Genomic DNA, 23,611 nt, shown 5'->3' on the forward strand with positions numbered 1-23,611 from the left:
GTGATACTGTACCTGTGATACTGCACCTGTGGTACTGTACCTGTGATACTGCACCTGTGGTACTGTACCTGTGATACTGTACCTGTGGTACTGTACCTGTGGTACTGTACCTGTGATACTGTACCTGTGATACTGTACCTGTGATACTGTACCTGTGATACTGTACCTGTGATACTGCACCTGTGATACTGCACCTGTGATACTGTACCTGTGATACTGTACCTGTGGTACAGTACCTGTGATACTGTACCTGTGATACTGTACCTGTGATACTGTACCTGTGATACTGTACCTGTGATACTGTACCTGTGATACTGCACCTGTGATACTGTACCTGTGATACTGTACCTGTGGTACTGTACCTGTGATACTGTACCTGTGATACTGTACCTGTGGTACTGTACCTGTGGTACTGTACCTGTGATACTGTACCTGTGGTACTGTACCTGTGGTACTGTACCTGTGGTACTGTACCTGTGGTACTGTACCTGTGGTACTGTACCTGTGGTATTGTACCTGTGATACTGTACCTGTGGTACTGTACCTGTGATACTGTACCTGTGGTACTGTACCTGTGGTACTGTACCTGTGATACTGTACCTGTGGTACTGTACCTGTGATACTGTACCTGTGGTACTGTACCTGTGGTACTGTACCTGTGATACCGTACCTGTGATACTGTACCTGTGATACTGTACCTGTGATACTGCACCTGTGGTACTGTACCTGTGATACTGTACCTGTGGTACTGTACCTGTGATACTGCACCTGTGGTACTGTACCTGTGATACTGTACCTGTGATACTGTACCTGTGGTACTGTACCTGTGATACTGTACCTGTGATACTGTACCTGTGATACTGTACCTGTGATACTGTACCTGTGATACTGTACCTGTGGTACTGTACCTGTGGTACTGTACCTGTGATACTGTACCTGTGGTACTGTACCTGTGGTACTGTACCGGTGGTACTGTACCTGTGGTACTGTACCTGTGATACTGTACCTGTGATACTGTACCTGTGATACTGTACCTGTGATACTGTACCTGTGGAACTGTACCTGTGGTACTGTACCTGTGGTACTGTACCTGTGGTACTGTACCTGTGGTACTGTACCTGTGGTACTGTACCTGTGGTACTGTACCTGTGATACTGTACCTGTGATACTGTACCTGTGGTACTGTACCTGTGGTACTGTACCTGTGATACTGTACCTGTGGTACTGTACCTGTGATACTGTACCTGTGGTACTGTACCTGTGGTACTGTACCTATGATACTGTACCTGTGATACTGTACCTGTGATACTGCACCTGTGGTACTGTACCTGTGATACTGCACCTGTGGTACTGTACCTGTGATACTGTACCTGTGGTACTGTACCTGTGATACTGTACCTGTGATACTGTACCTGTGATACTGTACCTGTGATACTGTACCTGTGATACTGTACCTGTGATACTGCACCTGTGATACTGTACCTGTGATACTGTACCTGTGGTACAGTACCTGTGATACTGTACCTGTGATACTGTACCTGTGATACTGTACCTGTGATACTGTACCTGTGATACTGTACCTGTGATACTGTACCTGTGATACTGCACCTGTGATACTGTACCTGTGATACTGTACCTGTGGTACTGTACCTGTGATACTGTACCTGTGATACTGTACCTGTGGTACTGTACCTGTGGTACTGTACCTGTGGTACTGTACCTGTGATACTGTACCTGTGATACTGTACCTGTGGTACTGTACCTGTGGTACTGTACCTGTGATACTGTACCTGTGGTACTGTACCTGTGGTACTGTACCTGTGGTACTGTACCTGTGATACTGTACCTGTGATACTGTACCTGTGGTACTGTACCTGTGATACTGCACCTGTGGTACTGTACCTGTGATACTGTACCTGTGATACTGTACCTGTGGTACTGTACCTGTGATACTGTACCTGTGATACTGTACCTGTGATACTGTACCTGTGATACTGTACCTGTGATACTGTACCTGTGATACTGCACCTGTGATACTGTACCTGTGGTACTGTACCTGTGATACTGTACCTGTGATACTGTACCTGTGATACTGTACCTGTGGTACTGTACCTGTGGTACTGTACCTGTGGTACTGTACCTGTGGTACTGTACCTGTGGTACTGTACCTGTGATACTGTACCTGTGATACTGTACCTGTGGTACTGCACCTGTGGTACTGTACCTGTGATACTGCACCTGTGGTACTGTACCTGTGATACTGCACCTGTGATACTGTACCTGTGGTACTGTACCTGTGGTACTGTACCTGTGGTACTGTACCTGTGGTACTGTACCTGTGGTACTGTACCTGTGATACTGTACCTGTGATACTGCACCTGTGATACTGCACCTGTGATACTGTACCTGTGATACTGCACCTGTGATACTGCACCTGTGATACTGCACCTGTGATACTGCACCTGTGATACTGTACCTGTGATACTGTACCTGTGATACTGTACCTGTGATACTGCACCTGTGATACTGTACCTGTGATACTGCACCTGTGATACTGCACCTGTGATACTGCACCTGTGATACTGTACCTGTGACACTGTACCTGTGGTACTGTACCTGTGATACTGCACCTGTGGTACTGCACCTGTGATACTGTACCTGTGATACTGTACCTGTGGTACTGTACCTGTGGTACTGTACCTGTGGTACTGTACCTGTGATACTGTACCTGTGATACTGTACCTGTGATACTGTACCTGTGATACTGTACCTGTGATACTGCACCTGTGATACTGCACCTGTGATACTGCACCTGTGGTACTGTACCTGTGATACTGTACCTGTGATACTGTACCTGTGATACTGCACCTGTGATACTGCACGTGTGACACTGCACCTGTGATACTGTACCTGTGATACTGTACCTGTGATACTGTACCTGTGATACTGTACCTGTCATACTGTACCTGTGATACTGTACCTGTGGTACTGTACCTGCGGTACTGTACCTGCGGTACTGTACCCGTGGTACTGTACCTGTGGTACTGTACCTGTGATACTGTACCTGTGATACTGTACCTGTGGTACTGTACCTGTGGTACTGTACCTGTGGTACTGTACCTGTGATACTGTTCCTGTGGTACTGTACCTGTGGTACTGTACCTGTGGTACTGTACCTGTGGTACTGTACCTGTGGTACTGTACCTGTGATACTGTACCTGTGGTACTGTACCTGTGGTACTGTACCTGTGGTACTGTACCTGTGATACTGTACCTGTGGTACTGTACCTGTGATACTGTACCTGTGGTACTGTACCTGTGGTACTGTACCTGTGGTACTGTACCTGTGATACTGTACCTGTGGTACTGTACCTGTGGTACTGTACCTGTGGTACTGTACCTGTGGTACTGTACCTGTGGTACTGTACCTGTGGTACTGTACCTGTGATACTGTACCTGTGGTACTGTACCTGTGATACTGTACCTGTGATACTGTACCTGTGATACTGAACCTGTGGTACTGTACCTGTGATACTGTACCTGTGGTACTGTACCTGTGGTACTGTACCTGTGGTACTGTACCTGTGGTACTGTACCTGTGATACTGTACCTGTGGTACTGTACCTGTGATACTGTACCTGTGGTACTGTACCTGTGGTACTGTACCTGTGATACTGTACCTGTGGTACTGTACCTGTGATACTGTACCTGTGGTACTGTACCTGTGGTACTGTACCTGTGATACTGTACCTGTGATACTGTACCTGTGATACTGCACCTGTGGTACTGTACCTGTGATACTGCACCTGTGATACTGTACCTGTGATACTGTACCTGTGATACTGTACCTGTGATACTGTACCTGTGATACTGCACCTGTGATACTGCACCTGTGATACTGTACCTGTGATACTGTACCTGTGGTACTGTACCTGTGATACTGTACCTGTGATACTGTACCTGTGGTACTGTACCTGTGGTACTGTACCTGTGATACTGTACCTGTGATACTGTACCTGTGATACTGTACCTGTGATACTGTACCTGTGATACTGTACCTGTGATACTGCACCTGTGATACTGCACCTGTGATACTGCACCTGTGGTACTGTACCTGTGATACTGTACCTGTGATACTGTACCTGTGGTACTGTACCAGTGGTACTGTACCTGTGGTACTGTACCTGTGATACTGTACCTGTGATACTGTACCTGTGATACTGTACCTGTGATACTGTACCTGTGATACTGTACCTGTGATACTGCACCTGTAATACTGCACCTGTGATACTGTACCTGTGGTACTGTACCTGTGATACTGTACCTGTGATACTGTACCTGTGATACTGCACCTGTGATACTGCACCTGTGATACTGTACCTGTGATACTGTACCTGTGATACTGTACCTGTGATACTGTACCTGTGATACTGTACCTGTGATACTGTACCTGTGGTACTGTACCTGTGATACTGTACCTGTGATACTGTACCTGTGATACTGTACCTGTGATACTGTACCTGTGATACTGTACCTGTGATACTGTACCTGTGGTACTGTACCTGTGGTACTGTACCTGTGGTACTGTACCTGTGATACTGTACCTGTGATACTGTACCTGTGATACTGTACCTGTGATACTGTACCTGTGATACTGTACCTGTGGTACTGTACCTGTGGTACTGTACCTGTGGTACTGTACCTGTGGTACTGTACCTGTGGTACTGTACCTGTGATACTGTACCTGTGATACTGTACCTGTGATACTGTACCTGTGGTACTGTACCTGTGGTACTGTACCTGTGGTACTGTACCTGTGGTACTGTACCTGTGATACTGTACCTGTGATACTGTACCTGTGGTACTGTACCTGTGATACTGTACCTGTGATACTGTACCTGTGGTACTGTACCTGTGGTACTGTACCTGTGGTACTGTACCTGTGGTACTGTACCTGTGGTACTGTACCTGTGGTACTGTACCTGTGATACTGTACCTGTGATACTGTACCTGTGGTACTGTACCTGTGGTACTGTACCTATGGTACTGTACCTGTGGTACTGTACCTGTGGTACTGTACCTGTGGTACTGTACCTGTGGTACTGTACCTGTGGTACTGTACCTGTGGTACTGTACCTGTGATACTGTACCTGTCATACTGTACCTGTGGTACTGTACCTGTGGTACTGTACCTGTGATACTGTACCTGTGGTACTGTACCTGTGGTACTGTACCTGTGGTACTGTACCTGTGATACTGTACCTGTGATACTGTACCTGTGATACTGTACCTGTGGTACTGTACCTGTGGTACTGTACCTGTGGTACTGTACCTGTGATACTGTACCTGTGGTACTGTACCTGTGATACTGTACCTGTGATACTGTACCTGTGATACTGCACCTGTGATACTGCACCTGTGATACTGCACCTGTGATACTGCACCTGTGATACTGTACCTGTGATACTGTACCTGTGATACTGCACCTGTGATACTGTACCTGTGATACTGTACCTGTGATACTGCACCTGTGATACTGTACCTGTGATACTGTACCTGTGATACTGCACCTGTGATACTGTACCTGTGATACTGTACCTGTGATACTGTACCTGTGATACTGCACCTGTGATACTGTACCTGTGATACTGCACCTGTGATACTGTACCTGTGATACTGCACCTGTGATACTGTACCTGTGATACTGTACCTGTGATACTGTACCTGTGATACTGCACCTGTGATACTGTACCTGTGATACTGTACCTGTGATACTGCACCTGTGATACTGTACCTGTGATACTGTACCTGTGATACTGTACCTGTGATACTGTACCTGTGATACTGCACCTGTGATACTGTACGTGTGATACTGTACCTGTGATACTGTACCTGTGATACTGTACCTGTGATACTGTACCTGTGATACTGTACCTGTGATACTGTACCTGTGATACTGTACCTGTGATACTGTACCTGTGGTACTGTACCTGTGATACTGTACCTGTGATACTGTACCTGTGATACTGTACCTGTGATACTGTACCTGTGATACTGTACCTGTGGTACTGTACCTGTGATACTGTACCTGTGATACTGTACCTGTGATACTGTACTTGTGATACTGCACCTGTGATACTGCACCTGTGATACTGTACCTGTGATACTGCACCTGTGATACTGTACCTGTGATACTGTACCTGTGATACTGTACCTGTGATACTGTACCTGTGATACTGTACCTGTGATACTGCACCTGTGATACTGCACCTGTGATACTGCACCTGTGATACTGTACCTGTGATACTGTACCTGTGATACTGTACCTGTGATACTGTACCTGTGATACTGCACCTGTGATACTGTACCTGTGATACTGCACCTGTGATACTGTACCTGTGATACTGTACCTGTGATACTGTACCTGTGATACTGTACCTGTGATACTGTACCTGTGATACTGCACCTGTGATACTGTACCTGTGATACTGCACCTGTGATACTGTACCTGTGATACTGCACCTGTGATACTGTACCTGTGATACTGCACCTGTGATACTGTACCTGTGATACTGTACCTGTGATACTGCACCTGTGATACTGTACCTGTGATACTGTACCTGTGATACTGTACCTGTGATACTGTACCTGTGATACTGCACCTGTGATACTGTACCTGTGATACTGTACCTGTGATACTGTACCTGTGATACTGTACCTGTGATACTGCACCTGTGATACTGTACCTGTGATACTGTAGCTGTGATACTGCACCTGTGATACTGTACCTGTGATACTGCACCTGTGATACTGTACCTGTGATACTGTACCTGTGATACTGTACCTGTGATACTGTACCTGTGATACTGTACCTGTAATACTGTACGTGTAATACAGTACCTGTGATACTGTACTTGTGATACTGTACCTGTGATACTGTACCTGTGATGCTGTACCGGAAACACTGTACTGGGACACCATTATTTAATAAGTTCTTCAAATTAGCTTCTGATTAGCCAGGCTGTGGTGGTTATGTTGAACTACGTGCTGGTAGCACCAACAGACTGGTTGATCACCATCAGGAGCCCGTGGACCGGGTCTGGGAGGGAAGGGGGGAGGAACGGGTAGTAACTCCTTAATGCTTAAGGTAACCTTGTAGGGAGTTTAAATCCTCTTTAAGTCATCTTCAATCATTCCGAGTATTTTCTCCCTTTACCTTATTTTGACACTCTCAAACAGTATACAGTAAGTCCTCACTTAACGTCGTTGATAGGTTTTTGGAAACTGCTACTTTCACGCGAAACGACGTATAACGAAACCAATGTTACCATAGGCTAATTGATATAAACATGAGGGGTGCATAATGCACTGCAACAGTGTTAAATCAAGGAATAAATGCTTGCAAAGCGATAGTAAGGAGCGCCACCTGCCAACATGCCTAGGTCACAGTGACCCCGCCTAATCCACAGTGACCTCGGCCTGGGCCACACTGACCTCGGCCTGGGCCACAGTGACCTCGGCCTGGGCCACTGTCTAGGTGGCTCTGATATTGTATTTATTTTCACGTTAATAAGTGCGCACGCGCGTATGGTTGAGGAGGTTACAGTTGCAGGATTCATGTTACTGGTGTGCCATCCTCAGCACTTACTTGGTCGTGTTATGTCTTGGATATTCTAGTGGTAAGATCATTTATTTCCTCTATGGTGCCACTGCAGCGGTCTTCCACTGCATGTTGAAGCATTATCGTGTAGCGTGTTGCTGTCTGCATCAGCAACTACCTGGAGGGTATTCTGGGGGTCGTGACCCGGTCCACGACCCGGCCTCCCGGTGGATGAGGGTCTGATCAACCACGCTAAGTGAAGTGTATTATTTAAATGTGGTTTAAGAACACAAGTGGAAGACTTAAGAGTTAGAGTCAAGTAAGAAGAGTTAGTTACCATTTGTGGCTCCACCTGGTGAGAGTGAGGACCCCAGCAGCCGACCCCACACGCTCGCCACGACTCTTCCTAGAACAAAACACAAACACATTGTGAAAATAGAGTTATATATATATATGTGTGTGTGTGTGTGTGTGTGTGTGTGTGTGTGTGTGTGTGTGTGTGTGTGTGTGTGTGTGTGTGTGTGTGTGTGTGTGTGTAGTTCTAGCTCTTGGACCCATACGTCACGTGTATTTCAGTCTTAAAACCAAGGTGTTCCACTTCCCAGACCTGAAAGAGAACTGGGTAACGTCCAATGTCTTCAAGTTCCATGTACACCCTAGTCTCAAGTCAACTCTCTACAGTGTGTTGTGTTAGGTACCAGAGTCCACAAAAGTACAGAGCCAAGGAAACAACGCTTCAATTTATACCTTCAAATATTAAGACTAATAACAGAGAGAAGGATCCGGGGTTTACAAGAGTATATATACACACAGCTTCACTGGGCAAAGAAAATATACTCAAAGAATACAGGAAAGAAAAAAATAATTAAACAGAGGAACTAAGACCAAGCAGACAAGTATAAGGAAGGACACAGAAAAACAAAGAAAAAATTGACAGTAGAGACAAAAGTGGAAGAGAAACTGATGCTCTCACACAGAAGACAGCAAAGAAAATTTAAATATATATATATATATATATATATATATATATATATATATATATATATATATATATATATATATATATATATAAAACTGAACGCATGCAAAAGTAAAAACAAAAACAAATATATGAAATGGGAAAGAGATGGTATAGAAAGAGAAGCGTCTAACAGCAGTGACGGTACTAAGTACAAACACCGAGAACGTCTAACAGCAGTGACGGTACTGGAGGTTACCTGGAGGTTATTCCGGGGATCAACGCCCCCGCGGCCCGGTCCATGACCAGGCCTCCCGATGGATCAGGGCCTGATCAACTAGGCTGTTACTGCTGGCCGCACGCAGTCCGACGTACGAGCCACAGCCCGGCTGATCCGGCACTGACTTTAGGTATCTGTCCAGCTCTCTCTTGAAGGAAGCCAGGGGTTTATTGGCAATTCCCCTAATGCTTGATGGGAGGCTGTTGAACAGTTTTGGGCCCCGGACACTTATGGTGTTTTCTCTTAGTGTACCAATGGCGCCCCTACTTTTTATTGGCGGCATTTTGCATCGCCTGCCCAGTCTTTTACTTTCGTAGGGAGTGATTTCTGTGTGCAGATTTGGGACCATTCCTTCCAAGATTTTCCAAGTGTAGATTATGATATATCTCTCCCTCCTGCGTTCCAACGAGTACAAGTCAAGTGCTTCCAAGCGTTCCCAGTAGTTAAGGTGCTTGACAGAACTTATACGTGCAGTAAAGGATCTCTGTACACTCTCTAGATCTGCGATTTCACCTGCTTTGTATGGAGATGTTAATGTACAGCAGTATTCCAGCCTAAAGAGAACAAGTGATTTGAAAAGGATCATCATGGGCTTGGCATCTCTCGTTTTGAAAGTTCTCATTATCCATCCTATCATTTTCTTTGCACGTGCGATCGTGGCACTGTTGTGAGCCTTGAAAGTGAGATCCTCAGACATTACTACTCCCAGGTCCCTTACATTATTTTTCCGCTCTATTGTATGGCCGGAGTCAGTAGTATACTCTGTTCTAGTTATTATCTCCTCCAGTTTTCCATAACGGAGTAGTTGGAATTTGTCCTCATTGAACATCATATTGTTTACCGTTGCCCACTGGAAAACTTTGTTTATATCTTCTTGGAGGTTAACCGCGTCCTCAGCAGATGACAGCCTCATGCAGATCCTAGTATCATCCGCAAAGGATGATACGGTGCTGTGGTGTATATCTCTGTTTATGTCTGATATGAGGATAAGGAATAAGATGGGGGCGAGTACTGTGCCTTGTGGAACAGAGCTCTTCACTATGGCAGCCTCCGATTTAACTCTGTTGACCACTACTCTTTGTGTTCGATTTGTTAGGAAGTTGAAGATCCATCTCCCCACTTTCCCAGTTATTCCTTTAGCACGTATTTTATGGGCTATTACGCCATGATCGCATTTGTCAAATGCTTTTGCAAAGTCTGTGTATATTACATCTGCATTCTGATTTTCTTCCAGTGCATCCAAGGCCATGTCATAGTGATCCAGTAGTTGTGAGAGGCAGGAGCGACCTGCCCTGAACCCATGTTGCCCTGGATTGTGCAGATTTTGGGAATCCAGGTGATTTGCAATCCTGCTTCTTAGCACTCTTTCAAAGATTTTTATGATGTGGGATGTCAGAGCTATTGGTCTATAGTTCTTAGCTAATGCTTTGCTGCCGCCTTTATGGAGTGGGGCTATATCCGTTGTTTTAAGTGACTGTGGAATTTCACCCATGTCCAAGCTCCTCCTCCATAGTGTACTTAGTACTAAGTACAAACACCGAGAACGTCTAACAGCAGTGACGGTACTAAGTACAAACACCGAGAACGTCTAACAGCAGTAACGGTACTAAGTACAAACACCGAGAACGTCTAACAGCAGTAACGGTACTAAGTACAAACACCGAGAACGTCTAACAGCAGTGACGGTACTAAGTACAAACACCGAGAACGTCTAACAGCAGTAACGGTACTAAGTACAAACACTGAGAACGTCTAACAGCAGTGACGGTACTAAGTACAAACACCGAGGACGACACAGCAAGAACATCCTCAGGGAAGACAATTTATGTTGAACATTGCAGCAAACAACAAGACCACACACTTTCCTCTGCTAGACTTCAGACAATCTTCACAATAAAGTACAAAAAGGCATAATAACCCAACTGGAACAACACACAAATAACCCGGACACAGGAGAGACGAGCTGACCACGACGTTTCCCTTCCATTTAGACCATTTACAAAGCCACATTATATAACAAGTATTAAGACAAATATTAGACTTGAAATAAAGCAGTCGAGGTACAATCAGCACACTCGATACTCCGTTCATGGAGTGTCATATTACAAATAGGAGAGTGAGGAATCTCAACATTCTTTGCAGAAACAATGTTGAGATTTTGAATTTCCAGAAGTCCAGAAAGTTTCGGATAAATATTCACACTATAAACGAGGCAAAGAAAAAGTAATAGCAACCAGAAGTGACACAGTCTAGGATGAGAGACGCCATAAACTACACCAGACGACCTGAGACCAAACATCACGCCCACCATCTTATTAATAAAGTTATTATTATTATTATTATTATTATTATTATTAATGGAGAAACATGTTGAGTGCATAACTTGGACGGTATGTGTGAAATTCGCTAAAATTTCCTTCAGAAATTTTAGGAGGAATTTCATAGTGTTTCAAAGATATCATAGTGCAGGGTAGGATCAGGCAGCACCAGTGTGGAACTCCCGCCTGAGCAAGCATGATAACACCTCAGATAATACAAAGATGAAGAGACTGGTGCCAGAACTAAGAGAGTAGAGACTACTAGTACACACACCTCAAGCAAAGGAAGAGAGGGGAGCACCAGAGGAGACATGATCATGTCATAATGAATACTCAGTCGGTTATTGTGGAGGGGGAGAGAGAGAGAGAGAGAGAGAGAGAGAGAGAGAGAGAGAGAGAGAGAGAGAGAGAGAGAGAGAGAGAGAGAGAGAGAGAGAGAGAGAGAGAGAGAGTAATGATAAACATGACACCAGGAAGGTATAATTTTATTTATAAATAACTAACAGGCGAGGATTATATGGTCTTACTTGACATTCATAAACGTGAGTGTAGGTAAGTGCATACACACAAGAAAACAGGAGCTATGATTCGACCCCTGCAACCACAATTAGGTGAGTACACAGATACATACATGAGCACATGTACGAACACAGGCAAACCACAGGTACACACATGGACACATGTACGTACAGAGACATACCTACATACATGGGTACATGTTGGTACACAGACGTACACACACAACAAGCACTAGATCTGATCTTAATACAAGGCACCATGAGACACCAGAGGGTGGTGGGCATTGTGCCAGGATGAGAAAGGAAGAGTGCCAAGGGAGAGGGAAGGGAGGGGAGATAGGGTAAGCAAGGCAGGATGAAGATAGTGCCACGAGGGAGAAAGGCAGATAAGGAGTGCCAACAGAAACTAGGGATTGAGTGTGCTCTAGGAGCTCAAGTATAGAAGGGAGAGTGGTCGTGGGGAGAGGGGGGAGAGGGGAGGTGATGAGGGAAGAGGAAAGAAGGGGAGCAAACTGCCACATCCTGCCACACATAGTACTTGCCAACATGACACACACACACACAATATATATATATATATATATATATATATATATATATATATATATATATATATATATATATATATATATATATATATTAGTATTTCAACAAACCGGCCGTATCGGGGGGGGCCCAAAAAGAAAAACGAAAGTTTCTCTTTTTAAACTTAATAATTTATACAGGAGAAGGGGTTACCAGCCCCTTGCTCCCGGCATTTTAGTCGCCTCTTACAACACGCAAGGCTTACGGAGGAAGAATTCTGTTCCACTTCCCCATGGAGATAAGAGGAAATAATAAAGAACTATAAGGAAAATAGAAGACAACCCAGAGGGGTGTGTATATATATATATATTTGTACATGTGTAGTGTGACCTAAGTGTAAGTAGAAGTAGCAAGACGTACCTGAAAACTTTCCTGTGTACGAGACAGAAAAAAAAGACACCAGCAATCCTACCATCGTGTAAAACAATTACAGGCTTCCGTTTTACACTCACTTGGCAGGACGGTAGTACCTCCCTGGGCGGTTGTTGTCTACCAACCTATTATAGATATATAGATATATATGTGCAAGTGTGTGTGCAGGTAGTGTGTGTGTGTGTGTGTGTGTGTGTGTGTGTGTGTGTGTGTGTGTGTGTGTAGAAAGACAGCAACCGCCCAGGGAGGTACTACGTCCTGCTAAATGAGTGTGAAATGCAAACCTGTTATTGTTTTACACAATGGAAAGATGTTGCAACCCCTGAATGGGTTACAATGATTATGTATATATGTAATGTATATTACCTTTTCATTTAATTTTATATTGCTTATATTTGCGATAATAGCTAAATCGCAAATGTATTGCCTTATATTGTTATTTGACTTAGCTTATGTTGTTAGGATGTATATAAAATGTGCTCAGTTAGTCTTGATTGTCAAACTACTGTAATTATCGCTTGTCGCTCGTTATACTGCCGGCTTCTGAGCTGCAGTTGTCCAGGTAGCTATCACGTGATCGAGGGGGGGGGGTGTCTTCACCTCTCGTGAAGTAGTCAGTCTGCTGGAGACTCGCTTGGTGGTTGGACAGATTGTCTGTCTCATTATTCTTGTTAGTTCTGTAGAACTCTGTTCACAGAACATTGTATAGACTTAGTGATTTTCGACGTTGTACTGAGGTTGTGTGTCGCTTAGACACTCTGAAGATCTCAGGTCCTTAGCTATAGCTTCTGACCTAATTTTGTACTGGTTCCTGTGTATTGTCACAGTCACAAGTTTTCCTATGCTGAACGTAGATTCAGTATTATGGGAGTTTTGTAACTTTTGTGGAGGATCTGCAGATGGTCCCTACTTAGTGTCGTTATATTATCTCCTTGTTCCTGACTCTGTGTCGCAGTCGCTTGATATTGCATTGCTATTGGGCTTAGCATTCTTTGTTGTTCAAGCAGACTGTTCGGGTTGCCAGTCGGTCAAGAATTTAGTTTATTTGAGGACTTTGTCAGTCACTTGTTTAAGTCTTATTCGAGTCTTGAGACATAGCTAACTACTTAAGAGCACTTACACGCATACACACACTTACTTGTACATATTTGTAATATCTTATTAAATGTTAATGTACCTGACGGTACTTAAGAATTATAAATGTGATATGTGCTTTCAGCACAATAATATTGAACTCGAGAGATTGATTTTATTTTGATTGCTGTAATTAATTTAATTTGATAATATACCTCTAGACAACTTACTGCTTAATAAATTTATTAAATTTTAATTTCTCTAGTTAGTAGCCTACCAGTTGTAATCCTAAAGCACTATTGAACCATACTGAATTTTAATGGATAATTGGACAAGGATACTGACTACTTGTTACGAAAACCCAGTAACAGGCTGGATGCTAGAAGGGCAGTCCTTTCTAGTATTCACTGGAGATCTCTAAGCTTTTAGAATCGCGTTTTTTGTAACAAATGGGGGCCTGTCCGGGATGCTCTTGATCCAAGGTGTTGGAGAAACTGTCCGGGAGCTTTTGATCCAAGGTGTTGGATAAATTGTCCAGTTTGACATACTAGTAACTCTATGATCAAACACTTTTGAGTACTTTCCTAATCTGAAGACTTTGAGTTTAGTCTTGTACAACATACCAGGTGGATGTATGTACCTGACTGAGTCTCTTGATCCAAGGAGATGGAAATACTGTTTTTGACAACCAACACTAAAATTCCTATTAAGATTATAGTTTCCCATAATCACTCTCTCGTAGTACAATTATTTTTGTGATGTATGCTAAAGTGAAACAGTTAATTGATACTCTGACTTTGTCTGAGTTAAGTACATTAAAACCTCAGACGTGTTGGCAAGTAGCCAAGTATCTCGGTGTGAGGTATAACAGGAATTACACCGCAGAAACTGTCAGAGCATTAATTAAAGATGTATTGTTTCCTGCTCATACAGAGATGTCTGATTATGATTCAGATTCAGAAAGCCTAGTGTCACAATTAGGAAGTATGGCTCTATTTGAAGTTGAAGAAAGAGCAACTAGAGCAGAAGTGAGCCTCGTGTCTGAGCCTAGTGTAGCTCAGTTCTCGCTCTCTCCTTCCTTCACTGACACTATAGTACAGAGTATAGCTGGTAGGATGACTCAGCCTAATACTAGTACAGTGTATGATACACCTGTATCTACTTATCCTAGACCAGATCTAGACTCTCTAGAGACGGCTGGACGAAGTGTCCGACCTAAGGACCGTCCAGACCATGTTAATTTCCCTACTCCTCCATTACCCACTGGTCCTATCTCTCAGGAACAGTTTGAGAGGTTTGAACGCCTCCTTATGTTGCAGACTGCACAAATTGAGGCACAGAGGAAATTGAACGAAGAAGATTTCCAAAGAGAAAATGTTCGTCTGTTAAGACAACAGACTGATATATCACAGGACACATTTAATGTGCAGAAAGCTGCATCCATGGTTCCTAAGTTTTTTGAAAGTGACTTAGACACCTATTTTGATGTGTTTGAGAACCAGGCACGTGCTATGAACTGGCCACGTAAGCACTGGGCAACATTGCTTCATACTGCTTTGACGGGAAGAGCTCAAACCTGTACTGCAGATTTGCCATTTGCCAAGTACATTAGTTATGACGCTGTCAAACAAACAATTCTAGAGACGTATAACTTGTTACCTGTAAGTTATCAAAGAGCATTTCGTACGTTACAACGACGACAAGATCAAACTTGTGTAGAGTTTGCTCGTGAGAAAAAAGTTGCTTTTGAGAGGTGGTGTAGAGCTGCCAAGTGTAACAACTGCGACAGCCTTGTTCAGTTGTTACTACACGAAGAGTTTAACAACTGTATGTCTCCTAACATACAAGAATATCTGATCGATCATACTACCTCGGATATTCTGGAAACTGCAGCATTAGCAGACAATTACGAAATTTCTCACAAACTTGTACGTACTAAAACACACAGAAACAAGGTAACTAAAAATTGTTCTAGAAGTTGGCAACCTAAATCAGCTGCTCATTGCCAGCCTGATGTACCTGCTACTGTAACTTCTCGTACCTTTACCAGGAAAACTCACAATCCTGAATCTGTCTCTGTGGCTAGACAGAAATCTGATATCGAGAAGAAGAAAGTTAAATGTACATATTGTAACAGGAAAGGACATACTAGAGAGTATTGCTGTAAGTTAGAAAGAGATACGAGAAACAGTCGTGCGGCTGGCGCCCCCACTCAAGTCGTATCCTCTTCCGAGCAACAAAGACACCAAAAGCCTAGCAATTCCTCTGATCCTACTGTTTTAGATAATGTTACTCAGGATAGATGACTAGCGTCAGAAAGTGTATCTGACGAAAAGATTCGTTCAGCGATGAGTCCTTACTTTTCGAGAGATAAAGTAGGATTTGACGAATCACATCTAACTGAGATAATTTCTTTCAGAGACACTGGCAGTTATCTCACGTTATTAAGAGAAGATGTACTGCCCATAACTGACGATACCTATTGCAAGATAGATGTATTGTTAGAAGCCTATGGAGGGGCTGTTATAAAAGTGCCTCTGCACAAAGTTTATATTGAAACAAGCTATTATACTGGTTATATCTCAGTGGGTATATCCAGTGGTGTATTTCCCATCAGGTCAGTGGACTTGTTGATAGGGAACGATATCCTTCATGCTGGTATATGTAAAGAACCACTTGTGATTGATAATAACACTGATGATAATTATGCCATTGAAGCTTGTAGAGAGAAACCTATTTTATTTCCTCTCAGCACAATTACTAGAGCTATGTCAAAGATACAACAACCATCCTTGTCTCCTGTTGAGTTAGTGGATGACAATGATTTGGGGTTGAATATGTTGTTTAGTGACGCTCTGCGCCCAGGATCATTAACACTGACTCCCCCCAGTCATCAATCTAGTCAGGACACAACTGACGTTAAATTTCTAACTCATGATGATTTAATCAAATTTCAGTTTGTTGATCAGTCACTGGAAAGACTGCGAGATATAGCAGTTACTGAGAGTGAAGCAAAGGATCTCGATAATTGTTACTATTATAGTAACGGTGTACTGATGGAGAAAAATACATGTAAGTTGTCAGCTGATAGTGTTTCCAACACAATTAAGCATCTAGTTGTGTTACCAGTTACATTTCGTGAACAAGCCATTGTTTTTGCTCACAATAGTCCCATAGGAGGACATTTGGGTGTCAAGAAGACACTCGGTAAACTGGCAAAACATTTTACTTGGCCAAAGATGAAGGAAACAGTAGCTGATCATGTGCGACATTGCCACGTGTGTCAAGTGACAGGCAAGCCAGCACACACACCTCCACCTACACCTCTCACTATGAGCTCTAGTAGCAAAGTTCAGTTCACCTGGACTAGAGATTGTTCAGACTCGTTCAAAAGGTTGAAGCATCTGCTTTCCTCTGCTCCAGTGTTGAGTCCTAATTTCAATCTTCCCTTCTTTTTACATATAGATGCGAGTGGTTATGCAATGGGCGCTGTGCTGCTCCAACAGTCAACATCCACTGATATTCTCCATCCTATATGTTACTATTCATCTAAGCTTAAACGACACCAGAAAAATTATGCCACTATTGAGAAAGAGGCTCTAGCTCTTGTGGTGTCCTTGGAACATTTTGACGTGTATTTGGGCACTTCCCCATTTAAAATTAACGTTTTTTCTGACCACAATCCACTCACTTATATTAATACCATGAAAAGTAAAAATGCTAGGATCATGAGGTGGGCTCTCAGAATCCAACCTTATTCTATTAGTATAAAACACATAAGTGGTCATTGTAATGTAATTGCCGACGCTCTGTCCCGTCCTTAATAATTATCAGTTACATTAAATTAACGTAATTTTATGCCCAAATACCTTTTGTTACTTGCTATGTCAAATTCAGTAAAGTAACGTAATCCCTCCAGCCCATATTAACTATATATACTCATGTCATGTCTAATTATTGTATTTATGTATTTACAGTATTGTTGTGTGAGGAGGAGACAAGCTGAGTGTTGAGTGAGTAGTGTGGTGCGGGTGATGTACTGCGTGACGCAACACTGTCCTGTCGCAGACCCCCCCCCCTCACTACACACCTTAAGCTGTTTCATACTCAGATGTTCATACTGCCTCGCATTCCACAACCACTACTTAAGAGTGGAATGCAGTCTCCTCTACTATGATCGAGCCTCAACGTGCCCTCCTTGCCAGCGCTATCCTGTCTCTACACTGATGTACATAACCACGAGTATGCAGATACGATACGGTGTACTGCCCTAGAACTAGAGGCATATCCTAGTGACGGACGCTGTGAAATTGTAGAGGTGCTTGGCACAAGAGAGACTCTGATTAATGTTTAATTTTTATTTTGATAATATTGATATGAGTAATCAGAAATAATGTGAAAGACATTCATGCAACTCCTAGTGCGACCCTCTGTCGTGTTGGGGGGGGGGTGTTGCAACCCCTGAATGGGTTACAATGATTATTATGTATATATGTAATGTATATTACCTTTTCATTTAATTTTATATTGCTTACATTTGCGATAATAGCTAAATCGCAAATGTATTGCCTTATATTATTTGACTTAGCTTATGTTGTTAGGATGTATATAAAATGTGCTCAGTTAGTCTTGATTGTCAAACTACTGTAATTATCGCTTGTCGCTCGTTATACTGCCGGCTTCTGAGCTGCAGTTGTCCACGTAGCTATCACGTGATCGAGGGGGGGGTGTCTTCACCTCTCGTGAAGTAGTCAGTCTGCTGGAGACTCGCTTGGTGGTTGGACAGATTGTCTGTCTCATTATTCTTGTTAGTTCTGTAGAACTCTGTTCACAGAACATTGTATAGACTTAGTGATTTTCGACGTTGTACTGAGGTTGTGTGTCGCTTAGACACTCTGAAGATCTCAGGTCCTTAGCTATAGCTTCTGACCTAATTTTGTACTGGTTCCTGTGTATTGTCACAGTCACAAGTTTTCCTATGCTGAACGTAGATTCAGTATTATGGGAGTTTTGTAACTTTTGTGGAGGATCTGCAGATGGTCCCTACTTAGTGTCGTTATATTATCTCCTTGTTCCTGACTCTGTGTCGCAGTCGCTTGATATTGCATTGCTATTGGGCTTAGCATTCTTTGTTGTTCAAGCAGACTGTTCGGGTTGCCAGTCGGTCAAGAATTTAGTTTATTTGAGGACTTTGTCAGTCACTTGTTTAAGTCTTATTCGAGTCTTGAGACATAGCTAACTACTTAAGAGCACTTACACGCATACACACACTTACTTGTACATATTTGTAATATCTTATTAAATGTTAATGTACCTGACGGTACTTAAGAATTATAAATGTGATATGTGCTTTCAGCACAATAATATTGAACTCGAGAGATTGATTTTATTTTGATTGCTGTAATTAATTTAATTTGATAATATACCTCTAGACAACTTACTGCTTAATAAATTTATTAAATTTTAATTTCTCTAGTTAGTAGCCTACCAGTTGTAATCCTAAAGCACTATTGAACCATACTGAATTTTAATGGATAATTGGACAAGGATACTGACTACTTGTTACGAAAACCCAGTAACAGGCTGGATGCTAGAAGGGCAGTCCTTTCTAGTATTCACTGGAGATCTCTAAGCTTTTAGAATCGCGTTTTTTGTAACAAAAGATTGCTGGTGTGTTTTGCTAGTGTCATAGACACGCAAGATAACAGGTATGTCTTGCTACTTCTGCTTACACTTAGGTCACACTACACATACATGCATATGTAAATTAATGCACACTTTTTTTCTGTTTTCTTTATAGTTCTTGTTCCTCTTTATTTCCTTTCATCTCCATGGAGAAGTGGAGAAGAATCCTTCCTCCGTAAGCCATGCGTGTCGTATGGGGAGACTAAGATACTGGGAGAAAGAGGCTAGAAAACCCTTTCTCCTGTAGACATTACCAAATATAAGAAGAAAAACTTCATGAAGCTGGGATGTTGAATGTGCGTGGGTGTAGTGAAGATGATATAGAGATGACTGTCAAAGTACGGCCTACTTTGATGAAGAGTGTGCAGGTTCGAGCCCTGCTGTGGACAGAGATAATGTTTGTAAACAATTTCGCTCATTTACAAATATATATATATATATATATATATATATATATATATATATATATATATATATATATATATATATATATATACATACACACACACACACACACACACACACACACACAGTCACTGGTGGCTCTACAACTACTACAACTGACATCTCAACTATCAGAACCACAACTACCACAACCCCGACTAACATCACAACCACCACAACAATCACTAACATTACTACAACCATTAACACCACATACAGCCACAAATACCACACGCACCACCAACACAACTACCACAATAAGCATTAGGAACACCACCACCCCCACTAAGACTACAATAACATCCACTAACACCACCACGATTCTCACTACCACCACTACCTCCACTAACACCACAATACCCACCATTAACACCACCAAAACTCCCATTAACATCACACCACTCACCACTAACATAACATTCATTAACACAACTATCACTACTAACATAACTAGTGCAACAACCACTACTACCACAACACTCACTACTAACATTACAACTACCACAACACTCACTACTAACACCACAACTACCACAACACTCACTACTAACATCACAACTACCACAACACTCACTACTAACATCACAACTACCACAACACTCACTACTAACATCACAACTACCACAACACTCACTACTAACATCACAATTACCACAACACTCACTACTAACACCACAACTACCACAACACTCACTACTAACATCACAACTACCACAACACTCACTACTAACATCACAACTACCACAACACTCACTACTAACACCACAACACCCACTACTAACACCACAACTACCACCACTACTACCACCACCAATCACCACTTGCGGCTCAACAGTCCGCGGCTATTGATTGGCGGATCGGCTGTCAGCGCTTCCAAAAACAGCAAAATGGAGTCAGTGGAAGTATCCCTTTAAAGTTGAACCCTGGCTCTCCACACACACACACACACACACACACACACACACACACACACACACACACACACACACACGAGGACTACGGGAAATTTGATAACGACGTATAAAATACTGAGAGAAACTGACACGGTGAACAAGGGCAGAATGTTTCAGTGATGTGGTACAGGAACAAGAAGACACAACTGGAAGTTGAAAAACCTAATGAATTATAGGGATGCTAGGAAAGTATCTTTTCAGCTTTAGGGCTGTCAGGAAGTGAACACTCTGGAGAGTGAAGTAGTTTACCTGGAGTTTACCTGGAGAGAGTTCCGGGGGTCAACGCCCCCGCGGCCCGGTCTGTGACCAGGCCTCCTGGTGGATCAGAGCCTGATCAACCAGGCTGTTACTGCTGGCTGCACGCAAACCAACGTACGAGCCACAGCCCGACAGAATCCATACATAACTTTAAGTAGAGGTACGATAAGGCTCTTTAAGCAGGGAGAGAGTGAACCTAGTAGCGACCAGCGAAGAGGCGGGACCAACAGCTCTCAATCGACCCCTGTAAACCAGGTTTAGGTAAGTACGCACACACAACATCAGCTGCATACGCAAGATAAGCAAAGCTCAGCATAGCATTCAGGAACTGGAACAAAGAATCCTTGAGAACCTTAACTACGACATGTGTTAGACCAATCACTCAGTACAGTGTCGTGCGCCGAGTATGTTACAGCTATTCCACATTTTTCACGCCCACTGGTATGCCCTCTCCACCAGCCAACTGGCAGATCAGAATATAGCAGTTCTGGGACCCCACTCTTGTATTAATTGTCCAGTTCAACTAACCATTAGAGTGAGAACTGGCTCGTCAGCCAAGGTGATGTCCCTGTATGACTGGCTATCTGTGAGGCGGGCTCTCACACTAGTCCAGACTACTCCTGTTATGAGTGGCTCTCTGCTCTCTTATCGTTACAATGCTAATTTAACTTTGTAAATATTGTACATAGTGGTGAAGAATTATACTTGTAAATAAAAACTACCCCGTCTGTGTTTTCCTTGACCTTTCATTGCAAGGTTGTTGTTAGATTGGTAACTTTGGTTAAGGCCAGATGCAAGAGACCTTGAATTTGCTACCTGTGTTCGCAATAAGTACATGACCCCAGCATGCAGCCTACACCTGATAAAGTAATTAAAGCTTGAAAAAGTTCAAAGGTTTGTAACCAGACTGGTACCAGAACTGAGAGGAATGCACTAAGAGGAGATGTTGAAAGAACTAAACCTGACGACCTTGAAGGAGAGAATGACATGATTATGACATAAAAAATCCTAAGCGGAATTGATAGGGGATACAGGGACAGACTGAATCAAGAGGACCAGGATGAAGGGGCCACATATGGAAGCTGACGAGCCACGGAGAATTAAGGAAGTATTTCTTTACTCTTGGAGCGGTTGAAAAGTGGAATGAGTTGGACGAGGCATTGGTGGAGGCAGACTATATACACAGCTTCAACACTGGATATTATGAGGTCCAAGAAGGCAGAAATTAGTGATGATCAAAGTATTATAGGAGGCGGAGCCAGGAGCTTAGTCTCGACTCCTGCAAACACAAATCGTTGAGTAGAAATCGGCGAACACACACACACACACACACACACACACACACACACACACACGGCAGGATAAGGCTGACACAAACACGAAGCGGTGTCACTGTAATGTTTACAGTACTGTAGCTGTATGACCCTTGCGGGTATAACGCTTGGTTTTGATGATGAAAATAATAAATAATAATAATACAGAAGTATTAAAAGTTGTGGAGAAGACTTTAAGGAAGAACTTAGTGTAAGACCCAGAAAGAAGAATATATCAGAGAAAACCAACAACTGTTGAGGCTAGGACACCCTGTGTGACACCTCCTGGAGACCAAGACAGACTTAAGGACACCCTGTGTGACACCTCCTGGAGACCAAGACAGACTTAAGGACACCCTGTGTGACACCTCCTGGAGACCAAGACAGACTTAAGGACACCCTGTGTGACACCTCCTGGAGACCAAGACAGACTTAAGGACACCCTGTGTGACACCTCCTGGAGACCAAGACAGACTTAAGGACACCCTGTGTGACACCTCCTGGAGACCAAGGCAGACTTAAGGACACCCTGTGTGACACCTCCTGGAGACCAAGACAGACTTAAGGACACCCTGTGTGACACCTCCTGGAGACCAAGACAGACTTAAGGACACCCTGTGTGACACCTCCTGGAGACCAAGACAGACTTAAGGACACCCTGTGTGACACCTCCTGGAGACCAAGACAGACTTAAGGACACCCTGTGTGACACCTCCTGGAGACCAAGACAGACTTAAGGACACCCTGTGTGACACCTCCTGGAGACCAAGACAGACTTAAGGACACCCTGTGTGACACCTCCTGGAGACCAAGACAGACTTAAGGACACCCTGTGTGACACCTCCTGGAGACCAAGACAGACTTAAGGACACCCTGTGTGACACCTCCTGGAGACCAAGACAGACTTAAGGACACCCTGTGTGACACCTCCTGGAGACCAAGACAGACTTAAGGACACCCTGTGTGACACCTCCTGGAGACCAAGACAGACTTAAGGACACCCTGTGTGACACCTCCTGGAGACCAAGACAGACTTAAGGACACCCTGTGTGACACCTCCTGGAGACCAAGACAGACTTAAGGACACCTGTGTGACACCTCCTGGAGACCAAGACAGACTTAAGGACACCCTGTGTGACACCTCCTGGAGACCAAGACAGACTTAAGGACACCCTGTGTGACACCTCCTGGAGACCAAGGCAGACTTAAGGACACCCTGTGTGACACCTCCTGGAGACCAAGACAGACTTAAG

General features: G+C 43.4%; 1 protein-coding gene across 7 annotated transcripts in view; it reads right to left on the reverse strand.

Annotated features, from left to right (window-relative positions):
- The window catches only part of LOC128690237 (plasma membrane calcium-transporting ATPase 3), a 559,190-nt gene that overhangs the window by 89,779 nt on the left and 445,800 nt on the right, over positions 1 to 23,611 (reverse strand). For 6 of the 7 annotated variants that reach the window (XM_070090721.1, XM_070090714.1, XM_070090715.1 and 3 more), the window contains one exon: positions 7,938 to 8,006. The exons of the other annotated variant lie outside the window; for it this stretch is intronic. The gene's annotated coding sequence lies outside the window, so the exon portion shown is untranslated. The remainder of the gene's footprint in view (positions 1 to 7,937; positions 8,007 to 23,611) is intronic. 7 annotated transcript variants of the gene reach the window in all.

Source organism: Cherax quadricarinatus, chromosome 32, assembly GCF_038502225.1.
Source record: "Cherax quadricarinatus isolate ZL_2023a chromosome 32, ASM3850222v1, whole genome shotgun sequence".
In the NCBI taxonomy this organism is placed as follows: Eukaryota; Metazoa; Arthropoda; class Malacostraca; order Decapoda; family Parastacidae; genus Cherax; species Cherax quadricarinatus.